The sequence below is a fragment of the Rattus norvegicus genome, chromosome 1, assembly GCF_036323735.1.
Source record: "Rattus norvegicus strain BN/NHsdMcwi chromosome 1, GRCr8, whole genome shotgun sequence".
NCBI lineage: Eukaryota > Metazoa > Chordata > Mammalia > Rodentia > Muridae > Rattus > Rattus norvegicus.
This window is the reverse complement of record NC_086019.1, coordinates 28962527-28981652: the sequence shown is the minus strand read 5'-3', so window position 1 is coordinate 28981652 and position 19126 is coordinate 28962527. Positions and strand designations below refer to the sequence as shown.

Sequence of the window (19126 nt, the reverse complement as noted above, 5' to 3'; positions counted from 1 at the left end):
TACAGCTATTAAATTCTTAGGCAAATGAATGGAACTAGAAAATATTCTGAGTGAGGTAACCCTATCATAAAAGAACACACCTGATACGTATTCATTGATAAGTGGATATTAGCCCAAAAGCTCAGAATACCCGAGATACAATTCACAGACCATATGAAACTCAAGAAGAATGAAGACCAAAGTATGGATGCTTCAGTCCTTCTTAGAAGGAGGAACAAAATACTCACAGGAAGAAATATGGAGACAAAGTGTGGAGTAGAGACTGAAGGAAAGGCCATCCCGAAATTCCCCCACCCGGAGGATCCATCCCATATACAGATAACAAACTCAGACAATATTGAGGATGCCAAGAGTTGCATGCTGACAGCAGCCTGATATAGCTGTCTCCTGAGAGGCTCTGCCTGAGTGTGACAAATACAGAGGCAACCATTGAAATGAGAGCAGGGTCCTCAATGGAGGAATTAAAAACTGAAGTAACTGAAGGGGTTTGCAACCCCATAAGAACAACAATGTCAACAAAGCAGACCCCCAGAGCTCCCAGGGACTAAACCACCATCCCAAGAATACACAGGGATGGACCTATGGCTCCTCCACATATGTAACAGAGGATGGCCTTATTGGGTAACAATGGGAGGAGAGACCCTTTTTCCTGTCAAAGCTCAATGCCCCAGTGTAGGCGAATGCCAGGTTGGGGAGGGGGAAGGGGAATGAGTGGGTAGATGAGGGAGCACGCTCATAAAAGCAGAGGGGGGATGGGGTAGCAAGTGAAAGATGCCCAGAGCAGGGAGACCCTCACTCAAGTCTCAGGATGACTCGACCCCCCAAGAACTCATGTAAGACCATCATTGCTGTAATTTACACGAGGTTTATTGATAGGAACCAGTGGACTGGGGTCAAAACTCATATCCCACGCAGGGGCAGTGGAGTTTGACCCCAAGTGGTTGGGAGAAGAGTTATTTAAAGGAAGAAACCACAACCCAAGGGGGTAGAGAGGGCGTCATTGGAAAATGTTGACAATACCAGTGAAAAATCACAAGGAGGAGCTTCCTGTTTCTCAAGATTGTTTAACTTTATGTTCTGCCAGTTCCTGGGAGAAGCTTCCTGCTTCTCAAGATTGTTCTCTAAGATTTCAATCTAACTTTATGGTCAGCTAGTTCCTGGGAGAAAGTTGTCGAACCGGCTGATGTAATTACCCATCTATAGTCCTAGGAGAAGCTTCCTGGAACATACAATTCCAGGGCCTAACTGGTTTTTTCCTTCTACTCTGAACCTTTGGGGTGGGGGGGCAACCTTAAAACTTCTACCTTTTACAAGTTTCTGGAGGGGAAACTGGGAAACATTTAAAATGTAAATTAAAAAGGGGGGAAAGAAACTTATTTTTTATGTGGTCTCTGTAACGTACATAGATGTAGATGAAAAAAATCCAAAAGAGGAATAAATATTCTTAGGTATGAATATCATTAAGGATGGAAGGGGTTTTTTTTATTGTTTTGGGGGGGGGAGTTTTTGGTTTGTTTGTTTGTAAGTTTTAAGGACAGGTTCAGAGGTTCAGTTGATTATCATCAAGGAAGGAGCCTAGGAGCATCCAGGCATGCATGGTGCAGGAGGAGCTGAGTTCTACATCTTCATCCTAAGGAAGCCAGGAACATACTGAGCATCCTCAGGCAGCTAGGAGGAGGGTCTCCAAGCCCACCCCCACAGTGACACACTTCCTCCAACAAGGCCACACCTTCTAATAGTGCCACTCCCTGGGCCAAGCATATGCAAGCCATCACATTCCACTCCTTGGCCTCCATAAGCTTGTTTAAACACATGAATCTATGGAGGCCATACCTAAACTTAGAATAATAAAAAAAATACACTTAATTCAACTACCAAAGTCCCCACAGTCTATAGCAGTATCGACAATGTTAAAAGTTCAAAATTCAAAGTCTCTTCCAAGATCCATCTAATCACTTAACTGTAATCCCCAAATTAAGACAGGCAACCAGTTGGGCAAACTTCAGCCTCTGCCATCTCCATGTCTGATGTCAAAGTGGTCTTCAGATCTTCAATGTCGCACCCACCTCGGCTGGCAAGGAAGACGCAACACGGTTGGATTCTTCTCAACAGCCTTTACTGCAGGACACCTTCATTGTTGACACGGGGACCTTGAGCGGCAAAAGCACTCACCTTATATACACAACAGTATGCGAATAATCCTTCAGGGATTGGCGGGGCACGGGTCACCCCACTATCACCCCACTGTCATCCCACTATCATCCCACTACTTGTCCTCCAGGGATTGGAGGAGAATTAATCACCTCACTAGCATGGTACCACCCTCTCATTAGCATATTACTGGCCAACTGACACCAGGTGCAAAACCCGTGCATGCGCAGTACTATTGTTCACCACAGGAGGGCGCCAGATCATACAGCTGCCCTGACGAGGGGACAAGCCTGCGCATGTGCGGTAAGTTGTTTACATTCAGACGGGGCTGGCTGTCGGCGCCATCTTTGTTTTGCCGCGCCGCTCCCTACACTTCAACTCCTTTTTCATCTTTGTTGACTACAACAAACTTCTTTCTCCTGAGCTGGTTCCACTCCTTGTTAGCAGCTTTCCTCAGCAGATAGCCCATGGCTCTGGCATCTTTAACATCTTTGGATCTCTAAGGCAGCTACAATGTTACAGTTTGTTTCAATGTCTGGGATCCACCAAAGGGCTGGCTTCACTTCTCCAGCTCTGCCCTCGGTAACAGTTTAACTTCAGATCCACAGTACACTGTTGCTGTTGTTCTTGGTGATCATCCCATGGTACTGGCATCTCCAATACACTGGGGTCTTCCGTTGCATCTAGGCTTCACCAATAGCCTCTCCTAGGTTCTCTTCATAGAGAACTCCTTTGAATAACCCCTTCAGTCATGGATTGTTAACTGAGGCTGTACCTTCCCCAATGGCCTTCCATGGGGAAGCCTCAGCTGTTCTTCATAACGCCTTCATACCTTCAAAACCAGTACCACCTAGATGACTCTTAGACATTACCAAGTACAACTGTAGCATGAGATACAACCTTGACTATCTCTGGAACACAGCTTCTTTGTGCTCTCAGAAAACACTTCCCTGAAGATTTCACCTCAGTGATGATGGTCTCTTTCTTAGCTCCAGCTAACCAGCATCAATTGTCTCCTTCTCCTCTTGAATATAAAGCCAGAGACACATGGCTAAAGCTGCTGAGTTCTGCTGCTTGCAGGAGCTGGAACACAGCCCCCTTGTTTTATTACATTATCACTAGCTTCCCCTTTTCTAACTACTTCACTGCCTAAACTTGACCTCCAAGATCTTGCTCTGTCGATTGACCTTGAATTTAGAGATCTGTATGCCTCTCCCGTGGGACCCTCCCAGGCCCTGTCAGTGTTTGACTCCTGCTGAGCCTTGCTGATGCATGTGGAAGCCTTTTGTTCTTAAAAAAAGGAACACCCTGACATTTCTGTACTGGGCGGTAACACTAGTTAAATCAGTTCCTGTTTTTTGTTCCTTTGTTGTTTTTGTTGTTGTTGTTGTTGTTGTTGTTGTTGTTCCTGAGAGCATAAGCCTGTTTTTCCACTGTGCTTCCTGGAATTCTCCACCCAGTGAACTTGGGGTATATATTCTGTGAAACTCAGTAAAGCTTTGGCATTCTCTCTTAACACCAATGGCCTGAGTCTGTGTATTGTTTTTAAATCTTTCAGGCCTATGCTCATTACTCGGTACTGTGCTGGCCCGGGTGCGGACAGTCTCCTGGTGTACCACCACACCTGGATTTTCTTCACCTAGAACTTGCTCTGTTCTAGTCTGGACTTGATCTCGGACATCTGTTTGTCTTTGTCTCCTGGGTTTAAGCTTTGTACTAAGTTGCCTGGAGCTAACTTAGCTGGGTGGGATCTTGCCTCAAGGCCATTACACCCTTAATTCAATTTAATATTCTTGAACACAGGGTTCAGTTCCATTTCACTTCCGGGTGTCCCTTTGATACTCAACCATGTATTTTGTATTTTTCCTTTCTCCACTTCCCTTTTTTCATTAAAATGCCCTTCATGAGACTTAACCAGAGGAAAAAAATCTATGATGGGCATGTCTGAGACTTCCTTTATCGATGCAATTAATCTGAGTCTTTTCACCTTAGTCTCAGGCAGAATCTTCAGACAAGGGTAAAAAGCAGCCACATTCTTCACCAAAATACCACAAAAGCAGTCTTTACAGCACATACTGAAATTATTCTCCTCTGAAACTGAAAGGTAGAAGTTTTAAGGTTGCCTCCCCCCTAGACAAAGGTTCAGAGTAGAAGAAAAGAACCGATTAAGCCCTGGGAATTTATGTTCCAGGAAGCTTCTCCTAGAACCATAGAATGGGTAATTACATTGGCTGGTTCGACAACTCTCTCCCAGGAACTAGCTGACCATAAAGTTAGATTGAAATCTTAGAGAACAATCTTGAGAAGCAGGAAGCTTCTCCCAGGAACTGGCGGAACATAAAGTTAAACAATCTTGAGAAACAGGAAGCTAGCTCCTCCTTGTGATTTTTCACTGGTATTCTCGACATTTTCCAATGACGTCATTCCTTCCCCCTTGGGTTGTTGTTTCTTCCTTTAAATACCTCTTCTCCCAGCCACTTGGGGTCAAACTCCACGGCCCCTGCGTGGGATATGAGTCTTGACCCCAGTGCACTGGTTCCTATCAATAAACCTCGTGTAAATTACAGCAATGATGGTCTTACATGAGTTCACGGGGGGTCACGTCATCCTGAGACTTGAGTGAGGGTCTCCCTGCTCCAGGGGTCTTTCATTTGGTGGCTCGTTCAGGATTGGCGATCACCGTCATCTCTGAAGACCCACTTGGAGGTGAGATAGCATCTGTGTCTTTGTCTCTGTCTTTGTGCTTTATGCCGGCTAAACTTTGGGTCTGTATTTGCTCGCGAGTTCTGGTTTTGCAGTCCCTCTCATCTCAGATAGAGTCAGAGGCTTGCATCTCAGGAGAGATGGCAGGTGTGAGTGGTAGATGTGCCAGGGATTCACTGACTGCGCTGCCCTGGGAGACGTCCCCAGAGCTGAGGAGGGACCCCAGGGACGCCTGGGAGATTCCTCTGGGTGCCAGTGACCCTCCCAGCCATCTGTATTTCCAGAGTGGTCTTTGTCTGTGTGTCTTAGGTCTTGTCTTGTGTTACCACTGGACTGAAGTTAGATGCCCTTCAACAGAGGAATGGATACAGAAAATGTGGTACATCTACACAAGGGAATATTACTCAGCTATCAAAAACAATGACTTTATGAAATTCATAGGCAAATGGTTGGAACTGGAAAATATCATCCTGAGTGAGGTAACCCAATCACAGAAAAACACACATGGTATGCACTCATTGATAAGTGGCTATTAGCCCAAATGCTTGAATTACCCTAGGTGCACAGAACACATGAAACTCAAGACGGATGATCAAAATGTGAATGCTTCACTCCTTCTTTAAAAGGGGAACAAGAATACCCTTGGGAGGAAATAGGGAAGCAAAGTTTAGAACAGAGGCAGAAGGAACACCCATTCAGAGCCTGCCCCACATGTGGCCCATACATATACAGCCACCAAACTAGATAAGATGGATGAAGCAAAGAAGTGCAGGCTGACAGGAGCCGGATGTAGATCTCTCCTGAGAGACACAGCCAGAATACAGCAAATACATAGGCAAATGCCAGCAGCAAACCACTGAACTGAGAATAGGACCCCCGTTGAAGGAATCAGAGAAAGGACTGAAAGAGCTTGAAGGGGCTTGAGACCCCTTATGAACAACAATGCCAAGCAACTAGAGCTTCCAGGGACTAAGCCACTACCCAAAGACTATACATGGACTGACCCTGGGCTCCAACCTCATAAGTAGCAATGAATAGCCTAGTAAGAGCACCAGTGGAAGGGGAAGCCCTTGGTCCTTCCAAGACTGAACCCCCAGTGAACATGATTGTTGGGGGGAGGGCAGTAATGGGGGGTAAATGGGGAGGGGAACACCCATATAGAAGGAGAGGGGGAGGGGTTATGGGGATGTTGGCCCAGAAACTAGAAAGGGGAATAACAATCAAAACGTAAATAAGAAATACTCAAGTTAATAAAGATAAATAAAAATGAGGAAGGATACTTCATACTCATCAAGGGAAAAATTTACTAAGATGAAGTCTTAATTCTCAACATCTATGCTCCAAATGCAAGGGCACCAACATTTGTATAAGAAGCATTACTAAAGCTCAAAGTACACACTGAACCTCATATAACAATAGTGGAAGACTTCAACACTCTACTCTCACCAAAGGAGAGATCATGGAAACAGAAACTAAAAGGACACAGTGAAACTAACAGAAGTTATAAACAAAATGGATTTAACAGACATCTACAGACCATTTCACACTAAAACAAAAGAATATACATTCTCAGTACCTCATAATACTTTCTCCAAAATTGACCATATAATCTGACAGAAACCAAGTCTCAACCAATACAAGAAGATTGAAATAATTCCATGCATCATATCAGATCACCATGGACTAAGGCTTCCTTTCAGTAACAACAAAAAATCCCACATACACATGAAAGCTAAACAACTCTCTACTCAATAACTTGGTCAGAGAAGAAACAAGAAAGAAATAAAATACTTTTTAGAATTTAATGACAATGAAGGTATAACATACTCAAAGTTATAGGATGCAATGAAAGCAGTGATGAGAGGAAAACTCATAGCTCTGAGTGCCACCAAAAAGAAATTGGAGAGAGCATACACTAGCAGCTTAGTAGCACATCTGGAAGCTCAAGAAGAAGAGGAGGAGAAGGAAGAGGAGGAGGGAGAGGAGGAGGGAGAGGAGGAGGAGGAGGAAGAAGAAGAAGAAGAAGAAGAGGAGGAAATACAGCCAAGAGGCATGGACTTCAAGAATTAATCAAACTCAGGCCTGAAATCAAATAAGTAGAAATAAAGAGTGCTAAAAAATAACAAAACTGGAGCTGGTTCTTTGAGAAAATCAACAAGCAAGATAGCCAGACCAACAAGAGGGCAAAGAGATGGTATCCAAATGAAAAAAAAAAATAAGATATGAAAAGGGAGACAAAACAACAAAAACTAAGGAAATTCAAAAAATAATCAGCTCCTAAAACAAAAGCCTATTCACAACAAAACTGGAAAATCTAGATGAAATGGATGATATTCTAGACAGATACCAGGTATCAAAGTTAAATAAGAATCAGATATACCATCTAAACAATTCCCATAACTCCAAAAAAATAGAAGTAATCATTAAAAGTCTCCCAACCAAAAAAAGCCAAAGACCAGATGGGTTTAGTGCAGAATTTTATCAGACCTTAACAGAAGACCTAATATCAATATTCTTCAAACTATTCCATAAAATAGAGCCAGGAGGAACACTACCCAATTTGTTCTCTGAAGCTACAGTTACATTGATACCTAAACCACACAGAGACCCAACAAAGAAAGAGAACTTCAGGTCAATTTCCCTTATGAATATAGATGCTAAAATACTCAATAAAATTCTTGCAAATGGAATCTAAGAACATAACAAAATGATCATTCACCATTATCAAATAGGCTCCATCCCAGGGATACAGGCATGGTTCAATATACAGAAAGAAATCCATCAATATAATCCACTATATAAACAAACTCAAACCAAAAAAAAAAAAAAAAAAAAACATTGGATGCTGAAAAAGCCTTTGACAAAGTACAACCCTTCATGCTAAAAGTCCTGGAAAGATCAGGAAATCAAGGTCCATACCTAAACATAGTAAAAGCAACATACAGCAAACCAGTAGTCAACATTAAACTAAATGGAGAAAAACTTGAAGTAATCCCACTAAAATCAGGGACTGGACAAGGCTGCCCACTCTCTCCTACCTATTCACTATAGTACGTGAAGTTCTAGCCAGAGCAATCAGACAACAAAAGGAGGTCAAAAGGATAAAAATTGGAAAGGAGAAAGTCAAGATATCACTATTTGCAGATGCCACATTTCTAATAGGGGGCCCCAAAAATTCTCGCAGAGAGCTCCTTCATCTAATAAAGAACTTTAGCAAAGTGTTTAGATAAAAAATTAACTCAAACAAATCAGTAGCCTTTCTCTACTAAACGAATAAAGGGGCTGAGGAAGAAATTAGGAAGATGACACCCTTCACAATAGTCACAAATAATATATCATATCTTCATGTGACTAACAAAGCAAGAGAAAGATTTATATGACAACTTCAAGTCTCTGAAGAAAGAAGTCAAAGAAGAGCTCAGAAAATGGAAAGATCTCCCATGATCGTGGATAAGCAGAATTAACATAGTAAAAATGGACATCTTACCCAGCGGGAGTCCCAATCTCGCACTCCCTGCCTCCAGCTCACTGCTCCCAAACCCCGTGGGAGAGAGAGCTTACGTCCGAGACAGGTGGGCACTCCTGAGACTGCAGAGCGGAAGAGAACACCAACACTGCCCACCCCTGCCCACATCCCTGGCCCAAGAGGAAACTGTATACGGCCTCTGGGTTCCCTTGGATAAGGGCACAGGAGCAGGAAATCCCCTGCGTCTGAGACACCTCCGGAACCTGAAGGGACCGACCAGATAAATAGTTCTCTGCACCAAAATCCCGTGGGAGGGAGAGCTAAACCTTCAGAGAGGCAGACACGCCTGGGAAACCACAAGAGACTACACTCTGCCCGCATCTCTGACTCCAGAGGAAAACAGCAAACACCATCTGGAACCCTGGTGCACAGAAGCTCCCGGAAAGGGCAGCGCAAATCTTCCTGGTTGCTGCCAGCACAGAGAGCTCATAAGCAACACCCTATGAGCAAACGTGAGCCTCGGGACCACAGGTAAGACAAACCTTACAGCTCCAAGCGACCTGCCTGGTGAACTCAAGACACAGGCCCACAGGAACAGCTGAAGACCTGTAGATAGGAAAAACTACACGCCTGAAAGCAGAACACTCTGTCCCCATAACTGGCTGAAAGAAAACAGGTCTACAGCACTCCTGACACACAGGCTTATAGGACAGTCTAGCTACTGTCAGAAATAGCAGAACAAGGTAACACTAGAGATAATCTGATGGCAAGAGGCAAGCGTAGGAACCCAAGCAACAGAAACCAAGACTACATGGCATCATCGGACCCCAATTCTCCCACCAAAGCAAACACGGAATATCCAAACACACCAGAAAAGCAAGATCTAGTTTCAAAATCATATTTGATCATGATGCTGGAGGACTTCAAGAAAGACATGAAGAACTCCCTTAGAGAAACACAGGAAAACATAAACAAGTAGAAGCCTATAGAGAGGAATCACAAAAATCCATGAAAGAATTCCAGGAAAACACAATCAAACAATTGAAGGAATTAAAAATGGAAATAGAAGCAATCAAGAAAGAACACATGGAAAAAACCCTGGATATAGAAAACCAAAGGAAGAGACAAGGAGCCGTAGATACAAGCATCACCAACAGAATACAAGAGATAGAAGAGAGAAACTCAGGAGCAGAAGATTCCATAGAAATCATCGACGACTCAACAGTCAAAGAAAATGTAAAGCGGAAAAAGCTACTGGTCCAAAACATACAGGAAATCCAGGACTCAATGAGAAGATCAAATCTAAGGATAATAGGTATAGAAGAGAGTGAAGACTCCCACCTCAAAGGACCAGTAAATATCTTCAACAAAATCATAGAAGAAAACTTCCCTAACCTAAAAAAAGAGATACCCATAGGCATACAAGAAGCCTACAGAACTCCAAATAGATTGGACCAGAAAAGAAACACCTCCCGACACATAATAGTCAAAACACCAAATGCACAAAATAAGAAAGAATATTAAAAGCAGTAAGGGGAAAAGGTCAAGTAACATATAAAGGCAGACCTATCAGAATCACACCAGACTTCTCGCCAGAGACTATGAAAGGCAGAAGATCCTGGACAGATGTCATACAGACCCAAAGAGAACACAAATGCCAGCTCAGGTTACTAGATCCTGCAAAACTCTCACTTAACATAGATGGAGAAACCAAGATATTCCATGACAAAACCAAATTTACACAATACCTTTCTACAAATCCAGCACTACAAAGGATAATAAACGGTAAAGCCCAACATAAGGAGGCAAGCTACACCCTAGAAAAAGCAAGAAACTAATCGTCTTGGCAACAAAACAAAGAGAAGAAAAGCACACAAACATAACCTCACATCCAAATATGAATATAACAGGAAGCAATAATCACTATTCCTTAATATTTCTCAACATCAATGGCCTCAACTCCCCAATAAAAAGACATAGATTAACAAACTGGATACGCAATGAAGACCCTGCATTCTGCTGCCTATAGGAAACACACCTCAGAGACAAAGACACTACCTCAGAGTGAAAGGCTGGAAAACAACTTTCCAAGCAAATGGTCTGAAGATGCAAGCTGGAGTAGCCATTCTAATATCGAATAAAATCAATTTTCAACTAAAAGTCATCAAAAAAGATAAGGAAGGGCACTTCATATTCATCAAAGGAAAAATCCACCAAGATGAACTCTCAATCCTAAATATCTATGCTCCAAATACAAGGTTACCTACATACATAAAAGAAACCTTACTAAAGCTCAAAACACACATTGCACATGACACAATAATAGTAGGATATTTCAACAGCCCACTCTCATCAATGGACAGGTCATGGAAACAGAAATTAAGCAGAGACATAGACTAAGAGAAGTCATGAACCAAATGGACTTAACAGATATTTATAGAACATTCTACCCTAAGGCAAAAGGATATACATTCTTCTCAGCACCTCATGGTACTTTCTCCAAAATTGACCATATAATTGGTAATAAAACTGGCCAAAACAGATACAGAAAGATAGAAATAATCCCATGCGTGCTATCAGACCACCATGAGCTAAAACTGTTCAATAACAATAAGGGAAGAACGCCGATATATACATGGAAATTGAACAATGCTTTACTCAATGATAACCCGGTCAAGGAAGAAATAAAGAAAGAAATTAAAGACTTCTTAGAATTTAATGAAAATGAAGGTACAACATACCCAAACTTATGGGACACAATGAAAGCTGTGCTAAGAGGAAAACTCATAGCTCTGAGTGCCTGCAGAAAGAAGCAGGAGAGAGCATATTTCAGCAGCTTGACAGCACACCTAAAAGCTCTAGAACAAAAAGAAGCAAATACACCCAGGAGGAGTAGAAGGCAGGAAATAATCAAACTCAGAGCTGAAATCAACCAAGTAGAAACAAAAAGGACCGTAGAAAGAATCAACAGAACCAAAAGTTGGTTCTTTGAGAAAATCAACAAGATAGATAAACCCTTAGCCAGACTAACGAGAGGACACAGAGAGTGTATCCAAATTAACAAAATCAGAAATGAAAAGGGAGACATAACTACAGATTCAGAGGAAATTCAAAAAATCATCAGATCTTACTATAAAAGCCTATATTCAACAAAACTTGAAAATCTGCAGGAAATGAACAATTTCCTAGACAGATACCAGGTACCGAAGTTAAATCAGGAACAGATAAACCAGTTAAACAACCCCATAACTCCTAAGGAAATAGAAGCAGTCATTAAAGGTCTCCCAACCAAAAAGAGCCCAGGTCCAGACGGGTTTAGTGCAGAATTCTATCAGACCTTCATAGAAGACCTCATACCAATATTATCCAAACTATTCCACAAAATTGAAACAGATGGAGCACTACCGAATTCCTTCTATGAAGCCACAATTACTCTTATACCTAAACCACACAAAGACCCAACAAAGAAAGAGAACTGCAGACCAATTTCCCTTATGAATATCGACGCAAAATTACTCAATAAAATTCTGGCAAACCGAATCCAAGAGCACATCAAAACAATCATCCACCATGATCAAGTAGGCTTCATCCCAGGCATGCAGGGATGGTTTAATATACGGAAAACCATCAATGTGATCCATTATATAAACAAACTGAAAGAACAAAACCACATGATCATTTCATTAGATGCTGAGAAAGCATTTGACAAAATTCAACACCCATTCAGGATAAAAGTCCTGGAAAGAATAGGAATTCAAGGCCCATACCTAAACATAGTAAAAGCCATATACAGCAAACGAGTCGCTAACATTAAACTAAATGGAGAGAAACTTGAAGAAATCCCACTAAAATCAGGAACCAGACAAGGCTGCCCACTCTCTCCCTACTTATTCAATATAGTTCTTGAAGTTCTAGCCAGAGCAATCAGACAACAAAAGGAAATCAAAGGGATAAAGATTGGAAAAGAAGAAGTCAAAATATCACTATTTGCAGATGATATGATAGTATATTTAAGTGATCCCAAAAGTTCCACCAGAGAACTACTAAAGCTGATAAACAACTTCAGCAAAGTGGCTGGGTATAAAATTAACTCAAATAAGTCAGTAGCCTTCCTCTACACAAAAGAGAAACAAGCCGAGAAAGAAATTAGGGAAACGACACACTTCATAATAGTCCCAAATAATATAAAATACCTTGGTGTGACTTTAACCAAGCAAGTAAAAGATCTGTACAGTAAGAACTTCAAGCCTCTGAAAAAGAAATTGAAGACCTCTGAAGATGGAAAGATCTCCCATGCTCATGGATTGGCAGGATTAATATAGTAAAAATGGCCATTTTACCAAAAGCAATCTACAAACTCAATGCAATCCCCACCAAAATACCAATCCAATTCTTCAAAGATTTAGGCAGAACAATTTGCAAATTCATCTGGAATAACAAAAAACCCAGGATAGCTAAAACTATAAAAGGACTCAACAATAAAAGAACTTCTGGGGGAATCACTATCCCTGAACTCAAGCAGTATTACAGAGCAATAGTGATAAAAACTGCATGGTATTGGTACAGAGACAGACAGATAGACCAATGGAATAGAATTGAAGACCCAGAAATGAACCCACACTCCTATGGGCACTTGATTTTTGACAAAGGGTCCAAAACCATCCAATGGAAAAAAGATAGCATTTTCAGCAAATAGTGCTGGTTCAACTGGAGGTCAACATGTAGAAGAATGCAGATCGATCCATGCTTATCACCCTGTACAAAGCTTAAGTCCAAGTGGATCAAGGACCTCCATATCAAACCAGATACCCTCAAACTAATAGAAGAAAAAGTGGGGAAGCATCTGGAACACATGGGCACTGGAGAAAATTTCCTGAACAAAACACCAATGGCTTATGCTCTAAGATCAAGAATCAACAAATGGGATCTCATAAAACTGCAAAGCTTCTGTAAGGCAAAGGACACTGTGGTTAGGACAAAACGGCAACCAACAGATTGGGAAAAGATCTTTACCAATCCTACAACAGATAGAGGCCTTATATCCAAAATATACAAAGAACTCAAGAAGTTAGACTGCTGGGAGACAAATAACCCTATTAAAAAATGGGGTTCAGGGGATGGGGATTTAGCTAAGTGGTAGAGCGCTTGCCTAGCAAGCACAAGGCCCTGGGTTCGGTCCCCAGCTCCGAAAAAAGGGAAAAAGAAAAAAAAATGGAGTTCAGAGCTAAACAAACAATTCACAGCTGAGGAATGCCGAATGGCTGATAAACACCTAAAGAAATGTTCAACATCTTTAGTCATAAGGGAAATACAAATCAAAACAACCCTGAGATTCACCTCGCACCAGTGAGAATGGCTAAGATCAAAAACTCAGGTGACAGCAGATGCTGGCGAGGATGTGGAGAAAGAGGAACACTCCTCCATTGTTGGTGGGATTGCAGACTGGTACAACCATTCTGAAAATCAGTCTGGAGGTTCCTCAGAAAATTGGACATTGAACTACCTGAGGACTCAACTGTACCTCTCTTGGGCATATACCCAAAAGATGCCCCAACATATAACAAAGACACATGCTCCACTATGTTCATAGCTCATCCACAGACTTCAACAGATCAAAAATATTCTATGGAACAAACAGTTGTGATTTTGCAGAGTGTGTTTTGTTTTTCTGTCTTTGCTGACAGGCCCTAGAGTCCAGCACCTGTTCATGCGGCAATTATGGATTGGGTATCTTAAGTCACTTAAGAATTATTTAGTGTGCAAACAGAGATGTGTGCAGATTATGTGCAGATGTTATGCCATTTCTTATGAGACTTGAGCATTAGTGGAGTTTGGCACCTAAGGAGGAGGGTACTGGAATTAATCCTCCCCACTTTCGCAGACGCCAAGCGAGAACTGCACGTTCTATTCCTATCATATAAATGTTCAGTTACTGGGAAAGTAGGTGAGTAATTATTTCCAAAGTGGTTTTGTGTCATGACTCGGTGATTCATGTGCCTGTTTGGGAATGAACAAGAGCAAGTCACAGTTTTCCCACTAAAAGGATTTCATTTGTTAACTAACAATTCAAAAAGGCACTTTCCCGGCAGTTAAAAAGGGTATGATTGCTAAGGATGGGGGAGGGTGCACATAATCCCAGAACTAGGGGAGTAGAAGAACAGCTAAGTCCCAAGCCAGCCTGAGCTACAAAGCAAGATCCTATCTCAAAAACAAAGAACAAAAGAGAAAAATATCAAGATAAAGTTAGTCTTCAGAGTTCAGTAACTCAAAATGAAACTAACAAAAAATGCATGCCCAGTGATCCATTCTCCTGAGGCAAGAGAGAGGAAAAGAACCACATTTTACTGGTCTCAAAGTCAAGGTCCTTTCAGAGGACCGGGACCTTGCAGCATGCCTCTGCTTGCAGAAAACTACCTTTCTTTTTTTTTTTTTTTAATTAATGAGTATTTCTTATATACATTTCGAGTGTTATTCCCTTCGGGGTTTCCGGGCAAACAACCCCCTCCACACTCCCCTTCTTTATGGGCGTTCCCCTCCCCATCCTCCCCCCCTTGCCGCCCTCACCCCAACAATCTAGTTCACTGGGGGTTCAGTCTTAGCAGGACCTAAGGCTTCCCCTTCCACTGGTGCTCTTACTAGGATATTTATTGCTACCTATGAGGTCAGAGTCCAGGGTCAGTCCATGTTTAGTCTTTAGGTAGTGGCTTAGTCCCTGGAAGCTCTGGTTGCTTGGCATTGTTGTACATATGGGGTCTCGAGCCCCTTCAAGCTCTTCCAGTTCTTTCTCTGATTCCTTCAACGGGGGTCCTATTCTCAGTTCAGTGGTTTGCTGCTGGCATTCGCCTCTGTATTTGCTGTATTCTGGCTGTGTCTCTCAGGAGCGATCTACATCCGGCTCCTGTCAGCCTGCACTTCTTTGCTTCATCCATCTTATCTAGTTTGGTGGCTGTATATGTATGGGCCACATGTGGGGCAGGCTCTGAATGGGTGTTCCTTCTGCCTCTGTTCTAAACTTTGCTTCCCTATTTCCTCCCAAGGGTATTCTTGTTCCCCTTTTAAAGAAGGAGTGAAGCATTCACATTTTGATCATCCGTCTTGAGTTTCATGTGTTCTGTGCACCTAGGGTAATTCAAGCATTTGGGCTAATAGCCACTTATCAATGAGTGCATACCATGTGTGTTTTTCTGTGATTGGGTTACCTCACTCGGGATGATATTTTCCAGTTCCAACCATTTGTCTACGAATTTCATAAAGCCGTTGTTTTTGATAGCTGAGTAATATTGCATTGTGTAGATGTACCACATTTTCTGTATCCATTCCTCTGTTGAAGGGCATCTGGGTTCTTTCCAGCTTCGGGCTATTATAAATAAGGCTGCGATGAACATAGTGGAGCACATGTCTTTTTTATATGTTGGGGCATCTTTTGGGTATATACCTAAGAGTGGTATAGATGGATCCTCAGGCAGTTCAATGTCCAATTTTCTGAGGAACCTCCAGACTGATTTCCAGAATGGTTGTGCCAGTCTGCAATCCCACCAACAATGGAGGAGTGTTCCTCTTTCTCCACATCCTCGCCAGCATCTGCTGTCACCTGAGTTTTTGATCTTAGCCATTCTCACTGGTGTGAGGTGAAATCTCAGGGTTGTTTTGATTTGCATTTCCCTTATGACTAAAGATGTTGAACATTTCTTTAGGTGTTTCTCAGTCATTCGGCATTCCTCAGCTGTGAATTCTTTGTTTAGCTCTGAACCCCATTTTTTAATAGGGCTATTTGCTCCCTGCGGTCTAACTTCTTGAGTTCTTTGTATATTTTGGATATAAGGCCTCTATCTGTTGTAGGATTGGTAAAGATCTTTTCCCAATCTGTTGGTTGCCGATTTGTCCTAACCACAGTGTCCTTTGCCTTACAGAAGCTTTGCAGTTTTATGAGATCCCATTTGTCGATTCTTGATCTTAGAGCATAAGCCATTGGTGTTTTGTTCAGGAAATTTTCTCCAGTGCCCATGTGTTCCAGATGCTTCCCCACTTTTTCTTCTATTAGTTTGAGTGTATCTGGTTTGATGTGGAGGTCCTTGATCTACTTGGACTTAAGCTTTGTACAGGGTGATAAGCATGGATCGATCTGCATTCTTCTACATGTTGACCTCCAGTTGAACCAGCACCATTTTCTGAAAATGCTATCTTTTTTCCATTGGATGGTTTTGGCTCCTTTGACAAAAATCAAGTGCCCATAGGTGTGTGGGTTCATTTCTGGGTCTTCAATTCTGTTCCATTGGTCTATCTGTCTGTCTCTGTACCAATACCATGCAGTTTTTATCACTATTGCTCTGTAATACTGCTTGAGTTCAGGGAGAGTGATTCCCCCTGAAGTCCTTTTATTGTTGAGGATAGTTTTAGCTATCCTGGGTTTTTTGTTATTCCAGATGAATTTGCAAATTGTTCTGTCTAACTCTTTAAGAATTGGATTGGTATTTTGATGGGGATTGCATTGAATCTGTAGATCGCTTTTGGTGAAATGGCCATTTTTTCTATATTAATCCTGCCAATCCATGAGCATGGGAAATCTTTCCATCTTCTGAGGACTTCTTCCATTTCTTTCTTCAGAGTCTTGAAGTTCTTATTGTACAGATCTTTTACTTGCTTGGTTAAAGTCACACCAAGGTACTTTATATTATTTGGGACTATTATGAAGGGTGTCGTTTCCCTAATTTCTTTCTCGGCTTGTTTCTCTTTTGTGTAGAGGAAGGCTACTGATTTATTTGAGTTAATTTTATACCCAGCCACTTTGCTGAAGTTGTTTATCAGCTTTAGTAGTTCTCTGGTGGAACTTTTGGGATCACTTAAATATACTATCATATCATCTGCAAATAGTGATATTTTGACTTCTTCTTTTCCAATCTGTATCCCCTTGACCTCCTTTTGTTGTCTGATTGCTCTGGCTAGAACTTCAAGAACTATATTGAATAAGTAGGGAGAGAGTGGGCAGCCTTGTCTGGTTCCTGATTTTAGTGGGATTGCTTCAAGCTTCTCTCCATTTAGTTTAATATTAGCAACTGGTTTGCTGTATATGGCTTTTACTATGTTTAGGTATGGGCCTTGAATTCCTATTCTTTCCAGGACTTTTATCCTGAAGGGGTGTTGAATTTTGTCAAATGCTTTCTCAGCATCTAATGAAATGATCATGTGGTTTTGTTCTTTCAGTTTGTTTATATAATGGATCACGTTGATGGTTTTCCGTATATTAAACCATCCCTGCATGCCTGGGATGAAGCCCACTTGATCATGGTGGATGATTGTTTTGATGTACTCTTGGATTCGGTTTCCAAGAATTTTATTGAGTATTTTTGCATCGATATTCATAAGGGAAATTGGTCTGCAGTTCTCTTTCTTTGTTGGGTCTTTGTGTGGTTTAGGTATAAGAGTAATTGTGGCTTCATAGAAGGAATTCGGTAGTGCTCCATCTGTTTCAATTTTGTGGAATAGTTTGGATAGTATTGGTATGAGGTCTTCTACGAAGGTCTGATAGAATTCTGCACTAAACCCGTCTGGACCTGGGCTCTTTTTGGTTGGGAGACCTTTAATGACTGCTTCTATTTCCTTAGGAGTTATGGGGTTGTTTAACTGGTTTATCTGTTCCTGATTTAACTTCGGTACCTGGTATCTGTCTAGGAAATTGTTCATTTCCTGCAGATTTTCAAGTTTTGTTGAATATAGGCTTTTATAGTAAGATCTGATGATTTTTTGAATTTCCTCTGAATCTGTAGTTATGTCTCCCTTTTCATTTCTGATTTTGTTAATTTGGGTACACTCTCTGTGTCCTCTCATTAGTCTGGCTAAGGGTTTATCTATCTTGTTGATTTTCTCAAAGAACCAACTTTTGGTTCTGTTGATTCTTTCTATGGTCCTTTTTGTTTCTACTTGGTTGATTTCAGCTCTCCGTTTGATTATTTCCTGCCTTCTACTCCTCCTGGGTGTGTTTGCTTCTTTTTGTTCTAGAGATTTTAGGTGTGCTGTCAAGCTGCTAACATATGCTCTTTCCTGTTTCTTTCTGCAGGCACTCAGCACTATGAGTTTTCCTCTTAGCACAGCTTGCATTGTGTCCCATAAGTTTGGGTATGTTGTACCTTCATTTTCATTAAATTCTAAGAAGTCTTTAATTTCTTTCTTTATTTCTTCCTTGACCAGGTTATCATTGAGTAGAGCATTGTTCATTTTCCACGTATATGTGGGCATTCTTCCCTTATTGTTATTGAAGACCAGTTTTAGGCCGTGGTGGTCCGATAGCATGCATGGGATTATTTCTATCTTTCTGTACCTGTTGAGGCCCGTTTTTTGACCAATTATATGGTCAATTTTGGAGAAAGTACCATAAGGAGCTGAGAAGAAGGTATATCCTTTTGCTTTAGGGTAGAATGTTCTATAAATATCTGTTAAGTCCATTTGGCTCATGACTTCTCTTAGTCTGTCTACGTCTCTGTTTAATTTCTGTTTCCATGATCTGTCCATTGATGAAAGTGGGGTGTTGAAGTCTCCTACTATTATTGTGTGAGGTGCAATTGTGTTTTGAGCTTTAGTAAGGTTTCTTTTACGTATGTAGGTGCCCTTGTATTTGGGGCATAGATACTTAGGATTGAGAGTTCATCTTGGTGGATTTTTCCTTTGATGAATATGAAGTGTCCTTCCTTATCTTTTTTGATGACTTTTAGTTGAAAATTGATCTTATTTGATATTAGAATGGCTACTCCAGCTTGTTTCTTCTGACCATTTGCTTGGAAAGTTGTTTTCCAGCCTTTCACTCTGAGGTAG

The 19126-nt window shown here is 41.4% G+C and overlaps 1 long non-coding RNA gene across 2 annotated transcripts in view; it reads left to right on the top strand.

Annotated features, from left to right (window-relative positions):
• The first annotated feature begins 669 nt into the window (after positions 1 to 669).
• Positions 670 to 19126, top strand: part of LOC134482587 (uncharacterized) — a 44688-nt gene continuing 26231 nt past the window's right edge. The window contains exons 1-2 of one of the 2 annotated variants that reach the window (XR_010058895.1): positions 670 to 833; positions 1980 to 2454. This is a non-coding gene — a long non-coding RNA (uncharacterized LOC134482587). The other variant, XR_010058896.1, reaches the window with a different exon arrangement.